General features: G+C 38.1%; 1 non-coding gene across 1 annotated transcript; it reads right to left on the bottom strand.

The window, feature by feature from the left end:
* Positions 1-3,791: 3,791 nt before the first annotated feature.
* LOC130972693 (small nucleolar RNA R71) lies at positions 3,792-3,899 on the bottom strand. Its single transcript, XR_009083857.1, has one exon. It is a non-coding gene; the product is annotated as a small nucleolar RNA R71 (small nucleolar RNA).
* Positions 3,900-12,327: the final 8,428 nt, after the last annotated feature.

The raw sequence follows: 12,327 nt of genomic DNA, 5'->3' as shown, positions 1-12,327 counted from the left end.
GACTATAAGTATTTTTAATTACCGAAGCATGATGAGCGGATAATTTGTACGCTTTTTGGCATTGTTTTTAGTATGTTTTTAGTATGATTTAGTTAGTTTTTAGTATATTTTTATTAGTTTTTAGTTAAAATTCACTTTTCTGGACTTTACTATGAGTTTGTGTGTTTTTCTGTGATTTCAGGTATTTTCTGGCTGAAATTGAGGGACCTGAGCAAAAATCTGATTCAGAGACTGAAAAGGACTGCAGATGCTGTTGGATTTTGACCTCCCTGCACTCGAAGTGGATTTTCTGGAGCTACAGAAGCCCAATTGGCGCGCTCTCAACGGCGTTGGAAAGTAGACATCCTGGGCTTTCCAGCAATATATGATAGTTCATACTTTGCCCAAGATTTGATGGCCCAAACCGGCGTTCAAAGTCACCTTAAGAAATTCCAGCGTTAAACGCCGGAACTGGCACCAAAATGGGAGTTAAACGCCCAAACTGGCATAAAAGCTGGCGTTTAACTCCAAGGAGAGTCTCTACACGAAAATGCTTCATTGCTCAGCCCAAGCACACACCAAGTGGGCCCGAAAGTGGATTTTTATGTCATTTACTCATCTTTGTAAACCTTAGGCTACTAGTTTTCTATAAGTAGGACCTTTTACTATTGTATTTGAGATCTTTTAATCATCTTCTGATCTTTTGATCATGTTTTGATGATTGAACCCTCTTTGGGAGGCTGGCCTCACGGCCATGCCTAGACCTTGTTCTTATGTATTTTCAACGGTGGAGTTTCTACACACCATAGATTAAGGTGTGGAGCTCTGCTGTACCTCGAGTATTAATGCAATTACTATTGTTCTTCTATTCAATTCCGCTTGTTCTTTGTCCAAGATATTCATTTGCACTCAAGAACATGATGAATGTGATGATTATGTGACACTCATCATCATTCTCACCTATGAACAAGTGACTGACAACCACTCTGTTCTACAAGCAAACAAGGCTCTAATGTTTATCTCTTGGGTTCTTTAACCGGAATCTTCGTGGTATAGGCAAGAACTGATGGCGGCATTCAAGAGAATCCGGAAGGTCTAACCTTGTATGTGGTATTCTGAGTAGGATTCAATGATTGAATGACTGTGACGTGCTTCAAACTCCTAGCAGGCGGGGCGTTAGTGACAGACGCAAAAGAATCACTGGATTCTATTCCGGCCTGACCGAGAACCGACAGATGGATAGCCGTGCCGTGACAGGGTGCGTTGAACATTTCCACTGAGAGGATGGGAGGTAGCCACTGACAACGGTGAAACCCTTGCATAAGCTTGCCATGGAAAGGAGTAAGAAGGATTGGAAGAAGACAGTAGGAAAGCAGAGAGACGGAAGGGAAGGCATCTTCATACGCTTATCTGAAGTTCCTACCAATGAATTACATAAGTATCTCTATCTTTATCTTTATGTTTTATTCGTATATCACTATACCCATTTGAGTCTGCCTGACTAAGATTTACAAGGTGACCATAGCTTGCTTCATACCAACAATCTCCGTGGGATCGACCCTTACTCGCGTAAGGTTTATTACTTGGACGACCCAGTGCACTTGCTGGTTAGTTGTGCGAAGTTGTGTTTATGCCATGGTATTGAACACCAAGTTTTTGGATTCATTACCGGGGATTATTTGAGTTGTGAAAAGTATTGATCACAATTTCGTGCACCAAGTTTTTGGCGCCGTTGCCGGGGATTGTTTCGTGTATGGACAACTGACGGTTCATCTTGTTGCTTAGATTAGGTATTTTTCAGAGTTCTTAAGAATGAATTCTAGTGTTTCAAGGTGATGTTCTTATCATCACCAAGGCTGATTGATCTTCATCAATTTAGCTCTTGAATGCAATGTCCTGCTGAAGCTTGGCTAGCCATGTCTAATTCCTTTAGACTGAAGCTTTAGACTAACATTGCATGATTCCTGGAATTCTCATTAAGAATTTTGATACCTTTATTTTCTCTTCCATATAATTTTCGAAAAAGCATAAAAAAAAATTACAAAATCATAAAAACCAAAAAAAATATTTTATATTTCTTGTTTGAGTCTAGAGTCTCATGTTAAGTTTGGTGTCAATTGCATGTTTCTGTTCTTTTTGCATTCATGCATGTGTCTTCATTAATCTTCAGGTTGTTATTGATGATTTCTTACTCTAATCTTTAAATTCTATTGACTTGAGTGTTTTGTGTTTTGTCATATGCATTCTCATTTTGTTAGTGTCAGTAGTATACAAACTGCTAAGTTTGGTGTCTTGCATGCATTGTTATTTGATTTTAGTTGCATTTTGATTATTCCTTATTATTAAAAATCCAAAAATATTTTTAATTTGTGTCTTTTCAAGTCAATAATACAGAGAATTGAAGATTCAGAACATACTGCAGAGGAATTATACAGAAAAAGCTGGACGTTCAAAACGCCCAGTGAAGAAGGACAGACTGGCGTTTAAACGCCAGCTAGGGTGCCTGGTTGGGCGTTTAACGCCCAAAAAGGTAGTGCATTGGGCGTTAAACGCCAGAATGTGCACCATTCTGGGCGTTTAACGCCAGGATGGCACAAGGGGGAGGATTTTGTTTTCAAATCAATTTTTTTTCAAGTTTTCAAAGTTTTTCAAAATCAAATCTTTTTCAAATCATATCTTTTCAATCAAATGTTTTCAAAATCAATTTCTTTCCTTTTTCAAAGATACTTGCTATCAATTAATGATTTGATTCAACATTTCAAGTATGTTGCCTTTTCTGTTGAGAAAGGTTTAATGTTTGAATCATATCTTTTCTTGTTAGGCAAGTCATTGATTTTTAAAATCAAATCTTTTTAAAATTGTTTTCAAATCATATCTTCTCAATCACATATTTTTTAAAAAAACCAATCGTATCTTCTTAACCTCATCTTTTTCAAAATAGTTTTCAATCAAATCTTTTTGACTTCTAATTTCAAAGTCTTTTTCAAAAATCACTTGATTTCTTTCCCACTCTTATTTTCGAAAATTAATTAATGTTTTTCAAAATGTTTTCAAATTCTTTTACTTGATTTTCGAAAATTACCTTCCCTCCTCTCACATCCTTCTATTTATGGACTAACACTATTCCTCAATGCACAATTCGAACTCCATCTTTCTTGATAAGTTCGAATTTTCTACCTCTGTCTTCTATTTTTCTTTTTCTCTGACACCTCAAGGAATCTCTATACTGTGACATAGAGGATTCCACATTTTCTTGTTCTCTTTTCTTTCATATGAGCAGGAACAAAGACAAAAGCATTCTTGTTGAAGCTGACCCTGAACCTGAAAGGACCTTGAAGCAAAAGCTAAGAGAAGCTAAGGCACAACTCTCTACAGAGGACTTAACAGAAATCTTCAAAGAAGAAGACATGGCAGCCGAAAACAACAACAATGCCAACAATGCAAGGAAGGTGCTGGGTGACTTTACTGCACCTACTCCCGATTTCTATGGGAGAAGCATCTCTATCCCTGCCATTGGAGCAAACAACTTTGAGCTTAAGCCTCAATTAGTTTCTCTAATGCAACAGAATTGCAAGTTCCATGGACTTCCACTGGAAGATCCTCATCAGTTCTTAGCTGAATTCTTGCAAATCTGTGACACTGTCAAGACTAATGGGGTTGACCCTGAGGTCTACAGACTTATGCTATTCCCTTTTGCTGTAAGAGACAGAGCTAGGACATGGTTAGACTCACAACCTAAAGAAAGCCTGGACTCACGGGAAAAGCTAGTCAATGCCTTCTTGGCAAAGTTCTTTCCACCTCAAAAATTGAGTAAGCTTAGAGTGGAAGTCCAAACCTTCAGACAGAAGGATGGAGAATCCCTCTATGAAGCTTGGGAAAGATACAAACAATTGATCAGAAAATGTCCTTCTGACATGCTTTCTGAATGGAGCATCATAGGTATTTTCTATGATGGTCTCTCTGAATTGTCCAAGATGTCTTTGGATAGCTCTGCTAGAGGATCTCTTCATCTGAAGAAGACGCCTACAGAAGCTCAAGAACTAATTGAAATGGTTGCAAATAACCAATTCATGTACACTTCTGAAAGGAATCCTGTGAACAATGGGACAAATCAGAAGAAAGGAGTTCTTGAGATTGATACTCTGAATGCCATTCTGGCTCAGAACAAGATATTGACTCAACAAGTCAATTTGATTTCTCAAAGTCTGTCTGGAATGCAAAATGCACCAAGCAGTACTAAGGATGCTTCTTCTGAAGAAGAAGCCTATGATCCTGAGAACCCTTCAATGGAAGAGGTGAATTACCTAGGAGAACCCTATGGAAACACCTATAATTCTTCATGGAGAAATCACCCAAATCTCTCATGGAAGAATCAAGAGAAACCTCAACAAGGTTTCAACAACAATAATGGTGGAAGAAACAGGTTTAGCAATGGCAAGCCTTTTCCATCATCTTCTCAGCAGCAGACAGAGAGTTCTAAGCAGAGCCACTCTGACTTAGCAACCATGGTCTCTGATCTAATCAAAACCACTCAAAGTTTTATGACTGAAACAAGGTCCTCCATTAGGAATTTGGAGGCACAAGTGGGACAGCTGAGCAAGAAAATTACTGAACTCCCTCCTAGTACTCTTCTAAGCAATACAAAAGAAAATCCAAAAGGAGAGTGCAAGGCCATCAACATGGCCGAATTTGGAGAGGACGGAGAGGAAGTGAACGCCACTGAGGAAGACCTCAATGGGCGTGCACTGACCTCCAATGAGTTCCCAAATGAGGAACCATGGGAATCTGAGGCTCAAAATGAGACCATAGAGATTCCATTGGACTTACTTCTGCCTTTCATGAGCTCTGATGAGTATTCTTCCTCTGAAGAGGATGAGTATGTCACTGAAGAGCAAGTTGCTAAATACCTTGGAGCAATCATGAAGCTAAATGACAAGTTATTTGGAAATGAGACTTGGGAGAATGAACCTCCTTTGCTCACCAAAGAACTGGATGACTTGTCTAGGCAGAAATTACCTCAAAAGAGGCAGGACCCTGGGAAGTTTTCACTACCTTGTACCATAGGCACCATGACCTTCAAGAAGGCTCTGTGTGACTTAGGGTCAAGTGTAAACCTCATGCCTCTCTCTGTAATGGAGAAACTAGGGATCTTTGAGGTGCAAGCTGCAAGAATCTCATTAGAGATGGCAGACAACTCAAGAAAACAAGCTCATGGACTTGTAGAGGACGTTTTGGTGAAGATTGAAAACCATTACATCCCTGCTGATTTCATAGTCCTAGAGACTGGGAAGTGCATGGATGAAACCATCATCCTTGGCAGACCCTTCCTAGCCACAGCAAAGGCTGTGATTGATGTTGATAGAGGCGAACTGATCATTCAAGTGAATGAAGAATCCTTTGTGTTTAAGGTTCAAGGATATCCCTCTGTCACCATGGAGAGGAAGCATGAAGAGCTTCTCTCAAATCAGAGTCAAGCAGAGCCCCCACAGTCAAACTCTAAGTTTGGTGTTGGGAGGCCACAACCAAACTCTAAGTTTGGTGTTGAACCCCCACATTCAAACTCTAAGTTTGGTGTTGGAAGGTTCCAACATTGCTCTGAGAAAATGTGAGGCTCCATGAGAGCCATCTGTCAAGCTAATGACATTAAAGAAGCGCTTGTTGGGAGGCAACCCAATGTTATATTTTATCTATTTTCTTTTGTTATTTTATGTTTTTTGTAGGTTAATGATCATGAGAAGTCACAAAATCAATTGAAAAAGCAAAAACAGAATGAAAAACAGGAAGAAAAATAGCACACCCTGGAGGAAGAACTTACTGGCGTTTAAACGCCAGTAAGGCTAGCAGGTGGGCGTTTAACGCCCAGTCTGGCACCATTCTGGGCGTTTAACGCCAGAAAGGGGCACCAGACTGGCGTTAAACGCCAGAAAAGGGCAAGAACCTGGCGTTAAACGCCAGAAATGGGCACCAGCCCGGCGTTTAACGCCAGAATTGGCTCAAAACGTGATTTTGCATGCCATTTGGTGCAGGGATGACTTTTCCTTGACACCACAGGATCTGTGGACCCCACAGGATCCCCACCAACCCCACCACTCTCTCTCTTCTTCCCCATTCACCAATCACCTCAACACCTCTTCCCCAAAAACCCTTCACCTATCAAATCTCATCTTCCTCTTCACCACTCACATCCATCCTTCATAAAACCCCACCTACCTCACCATTCAAATTCAAACCACTTTCCCTCCCAAACCCACCCTCACTTGACCGAACCTTACCCTTCCCCCTCCCCTATATATACCCTTCTTCACCCCTTCATTTTCACACAACCTAAACACCACTTCTCCCCCTCTTTGGCCGAACACAAACGCCATTCCCTTCTTCCTCATTTCTTCTTCTTCTACTCTCTTCTTTCTTCTTTTGCTCGAGGACGAGCAAACCTTTTAAGTTTGGTGTGGTAAAAGCGTTGCTTTTTCATTTTTCCATAACCACTTATGGCATCCAAGGCCGGAGAAACCTCTAGAAAGAGGAAAGGGAAGGCAAAAGCTTTCACCTCCGAGTCATGAGAGATGGAGAGATTCATCTCAAGGGTGCATCAAGACCACTTTTATGAAGTTGTGGCCATGAAGAAGGGTCAACTTTGATCAAAGGTTGGACCAAGTCCTCACAGACATTTGTGAAGAGGGCGTTCAATGGAAGAGAGATTCAAGAGGAAAGCCGGTTCAACTGAGAAGGCATGACCTCAAGCCCATCACTAAGAAGAGGATGGAGCAAACAAGAGACCCCTCTCATCATGAGATCCCTGAGATGCCTCAAGGGATGCACTTTCCCCCACAAGACTATTGGGAGCAACTGAACACCTCCCTAGGAGAATTAAGTTCCAACATGGGACAACTAAGGGTAGAGCACCAAGAACATTCCATCCTCCTTCATGAAATTAGAGAAGATCAAAGAATCATGAGAGAGGAGCAACAAAGACAAGGAAGAGACATTGAGGAGCTCAAGCACTCCATAGAATCTTCAAGAAGAAGAACAAGCCGCCATCACTGAGGTGGACCCGTTCTTTAATCTCCTTGTTCTTTATTTTCTTTTTTTTTCAAAAATTTATGCTTTATGTTTGTCCATGTTTGTGTCTTATGATCATTAGTGTCTTAGTGTCTATGCCTTAAAGTTATGAATGTCCTATGAATCCATCACCTTTCTTAAATGAAAAATGTTCTTAAGTGAAAAAAGAAAGAATTGCATGAATTTTGAATTTTATAACAGTTTGATTATTTTGATGTGGTGGCAATATTTTTGTTTTCTGAATGCATGCTTAAACAATGCATATGTCTTTTGAATTTGTGGTTCATGAATGTTGGCTCTTGAAAGAATGATGAAAAAGGAGACATGTTACTGAGGATCTGAAAAATCATAAAAATGATTCTTGAAGCAAGAAAAAGCAGTGAATATAATAAAAAAAATAAAGAAAAAAAAGGAGAAAAAGAAAACGAAAAAAAAAACGAAAAAAAAAGAGAGAAAAGAGACGAAAAAAAAAGAAAAAGAAAGAAGAAAGGAATAAAGTTGTGATCCAAGGCAAGAAGAGTGTGCTTAAGAACCCTGGACACCTCTAGTTGGGGACTCTAGCAAAGCTGAGTCACAATCTGAAAAGGTTCACCCAATTATGTGTCTGTGGCATGTATGTATCCGGTGGTAATACTGGAAGACAGAGTGCTTTGGGCCACAGCCAAGACTCAATAAGTAGCTGTGTTCAAGAATCATCATACTTAACTAGGAGAATCAATAACACTATCTGGATTCTGAGTTCCTAAAGAAGCCAATCATTCTGAATTTCAAAGGATAAAGTGAGATGCCAAAACTGTTCAGAAGCAAAAAGCTAAAAGCCCCGCTCATCTAATTAATACTGATCTTCATAGATGTTTTTGGAATTCATTGCATATTCTCTTCTTTTTATCTTAATTGATTTTCAGTTGCTTGAGGACAAGCAACAATTTAAGTTTGGTGTTGTGATGAGCGGATAATTTGTACGCTTTTTGGCATTATTTTTAGTATGTTTTTAGTATGATTTAGTTAGTTTTTAGTATATTTTTATTAGTTTTTAGTTAAAATTCACTTTTCTGGACTTTACTATGAGTTTGTGTGTTTTTCTGTGATTTCAGGTATTTTCTGGCTGAAATTGAGGGACCTGAGCAAAAATCTGATTCAGAGACTGAAAAGGACTGCAGATGCTGTTGGATTCTGACCTCCCTGCACTCGAAGTGGATTTTCTGGAGCTACAGAAGCCCAATTGGCGCGCTCTCAACGGCGTTGGAAAGTAGACATCCTGGGCTTTCCAGCAATATATGATAGTCCATACTTTGCCCAAGATTTAATGGCCCAAACCGGCGTTCAAAATCACCTTAAGAAATTCCAGCGTTAAACGCCGGAACTGGCACCAAAATGGGAGTTAAACGCCCAAACTGGCATAAAAGCTGGCGTTTAACTCCAAGGAGAGTCTCTACACGAAAATGCTTCATTGCTCAGCCCAAGCACACACCAAGTGGGCCTGGAAGTGGATTTTTATGTCATTTACTCATCTTTGTAAATCTTAGGCTACTAGTTTTCTATAAGTAGGACCTTTTACTATTGTATTTGAGATCTTTTAATCATCTTCTGATCTTTTGATCATGTTTTGATGATTGAACCCTCTTTGGGAGGCTGGCCTCACGGCCATGCCTAGACCTTGTTCTTATGTATTTTCAACGGTGGAGTTTCTACACACCATAGATTAAGGTGTGGAGCTCTGCTGTACCTCGAGTATTAATGCAATTACTATTGTTCTTCTATTCAATTCCGCTTGTTCTTTGTCCAAGATATTCATTTGCACTCAAGAACATGATGAATGTGATGATTATGTGACACTCATCATCATTCTCACCTATGAACAAGTGACTGACAACCACTCTGTTCTACAAGCAAACAAGGCTCTAATGTTTATCTCTTGGGTTCTTTAACCGGAATCTTCGTGGTATAGGCAAGAACTGATGGCGGCATTCAAGAGAATCCGGAAGGTCTAACCTTGTCTGTGGTATTCTGAGTAGGATTCAATGATTGAATGACTGTGACGTGCTTCAAACTCCTAGCAGGCGGGGCGTTAGTGACAGACGCAAAAGAATCACTGGATTCTATTCCGGCCTGACCGAGAACCGACAGATGGATAGCCGTGCCGTGACAGGGTGCGTTGAACATTTCCACTGAGAGGATGGGAGGTAGCCACTGACAACGGTGAAACCCTTGCATAAGCTTGCCATGGAAAGGAGTAAGAAGGATTGGAAGAAGACAGTAGGAAAGCAGAGAGACGGAAGGGAAGGCATCTTCATACGCTTATCTGAAGTTCCTACCAATGAATTACATAAGTATCTCTATCTTTATCTTTATGTTTTATTCGTATATCACTATACCCATTTGAGTCTGCCTGACTAAGATTTACAAGGTGACCATAGCTTGCTTCATACCAACAATCTCCGTGGGATCGACCCTTACTCGCGTAAGGTTTATTACTTGGACGACCCAGTGCACTTGCTGGTTAATTGTGCGAAGTTGTGTTTATGCCATGGTATTGAACACCAAGTTTTTGGATTCATTACCTGGGATTATTTGAGTTGTGAAAAGTATTGATCACAATTTCGTGCACCAAAGCACATCATCAAATATCACGGAAAAACAAATTTCTCTCACGTATGAATAATGTACGCAATAGTCTCGCTTGGTAACACATGGAAAGAAAATGGCAAACAGATTTTTTCTCACTGCTAAAAACCTAAATATTACAAAAGTATATAGAAGTTTTAAAAAAGGTACCCGATGAAAATTTATGGGATGCATTCATTCTATTTTCTTATTAACACCCACGACAAAATATATGTTGATAATAAAGTGTATTTATTGAACAAATAGCATAATTAGTTTCTAATTAAAAAAGTATATTTTGTTGAAAGAGACAAAATATTATAGTAGTAATTAGCATATCAAACGAATGATGCACTTCTAAATTACCTTGCTTTTTTTGTTGGATGCAAATCATGCATGATTTGGTAGAATATCACCGTATTTCAAATCTTTTCCTACCGCTGCTCCCCGTAATAATGCTAATGAATTCTGTCGTTTTACGTCTTCATTGAATCAGCTCCTCATGTTAATAACACATGTTTCAAAATTAATTTCAGTTTATGAAGAAGATACGCAACATTACTAGCCAAAACAAATCACCAAAAAAATGGCATATAAAGTGTATGTATTCCTTATAGAGATAATATATATCAGTCAAATTTATTATTGTTATAAAATAATTTTACTTTATAAAATGACTAATGATTCGTCGCTATTTCTTTACAGTCTTAGCTGTCTAGGAGCAAAAAGACAGATGAACCAAGTCATCACAGTTCACATTGTTTGTTTCCCTTCTGAATAATTCATAAACTTATAAATGCAAGTTAGTACTACATATTAGGGTTTCTAATTTAAATGCAATTAGTCCTCTATATATATATATAATAGTGTTGGGATTCCATCATAGGAGTAGTTTTCTAGACACTGGTGATAGAAATATATATAACTGTAGCCAACATCTAATGGATGCTTCAAGGGTATAACTCAAGCACAATTTCATCCAACAACGAGACATAGAGATAGAAATATATATGACTATAGCCAACATCCAATGCTTCAAGGGTATAACCCAAGCACAGATTCATCCAACAAGGACACATGTATGATCTAGACCATAATTATATATAGCTTGGTTAGTTGACTTAGTACCTTTATGTCTCTTTTATTTATGTTTAGTACTTATGTTAAAGCTATATTTATTTGTAAATACTTAAGGTTAAAATATAAAGACAATGTGTTTGGTTTAATTTTTTGTTTTTACTTAAGGTAAAAATATAAAGACAATGTGTTTGATTTAATTTTTTATTTTTATTTCAATGTTCTCAAGAAAAGAAGATAACAATAACGTTTTATTTTCTATTTTCATCTATTTTTTCATTTTTCTTTATAAATAACTAAAAAAATCCAGAAAATAAAGACAGAAATAAACATGTAAACCAAATACATGCATATCATCTTTCATTTCTTATTCTTTCAAAAAATTCTAAAACAGAAAATATACAAAATATTTAAAACACAAACTAAGTGCACATATTTTTATTTATAGACATAAAATTCTAATAAAAGTATACCTCTATAATCCCAAAATAAAGGAGTGCAGTGATAAATAATCAATTTTAGAACCTAATAACAATTTATTACTATTAAAATTGTTGTACAACCATAGACATCGTGTCAGATTGTCAGTCCAACGAAAAAAAAGAATATAGTAACACATGTATTTACAAGAACAAAGGTTATTGGGTTTTTTTTTTTTTTTTTGTGAAAGAGCAAGTCCTAGCATCAAATATGCAACACATATATCCAACAAAAACAAAATTCACAGATTCATGATAAGCCTATAACCTATAAAGAATACATATGCAACACAATGAAGTGGAACAATTAGGTTATCAACGGCAAATAAAAAAATTACAATTAAACTCTTACAACGACTTCATGCATAGTAATTAAAATGATAGCAACAACCTGTTAAAAAATAGACATGAAAAAATAGTGTCAAAGGAAAGTAACTATCTACACCTTCTGAAATAGCAGATCTTGTTATAGCACTTATAATGGCAGCCATGATCCACCGTTGTCAACGCAATCGCACAATCCAAGCCAGCAATAAACTCCAACCAGAATTAACCAAGCTGATCGACACCTAACACCATTGTAAACTACAAAAAAAATTTCTTACCGTATTAATAACTATGAAATCCAAAATGATACCACTACAGCTACACAAGTTTATTTTGTAAGAACCATAGAAGTACATGTTCCTCACCTAAGACAGTACAGATCCAGATACACAAACACTCTCAGTCCACAAGATCGCTGCCGCCGGACAAATTGTGAATGCCATGTCTGACTAATGGTCATTCTTTCTATGACAAAGCTTCTTTTCCAACCAATGAGAATGACCTTCTTGCTCGGTAGCCAAATTCAAAATCAAGCAAATCCTCATCAAAACCAGTCTGGATGGATCTTATAATGCGGTGGCTACCATCAACAAAGGAAAATATACCAACGGTAGTCGGGAGAGTAACAATACTATGTCCAATTTGGAGAGTGGGGGAGGGGGGATAACTCATGTTTGTGTAGTGCTATGAGAAGAACGAAGAATTATGGAGTTTTATAGGGGAAGTGGGAAGGTTTTGGGATAAAACGGTGGGTGATGACATTTCCCTTAGTTTGCGACACATGGCCTTGGTGCACGAAATT

This window comes from Arachis stenosperma, chromosome 3 (genome assembly GCF_014773155.1).
Source record: "Arachis stenosperma cultivar V10309 chromosome 3, arast.V10309.gnm1.PFL2, whole genome shotgun sequence".
In the NCBI taxonomy this organism is placed as follows: domain Eukaryota; kingdom Viridiplantae; phylum Streptophyta; class Magnoliopsida; order Fabales; family Fabaceae; genus Arachis; species Arachis stenosperma.
The sequence above is the reverse complement of the archived record's forward strand: the minus strand, read 5'-3'. Positions and strand labels throughout refer to the sequence as shown.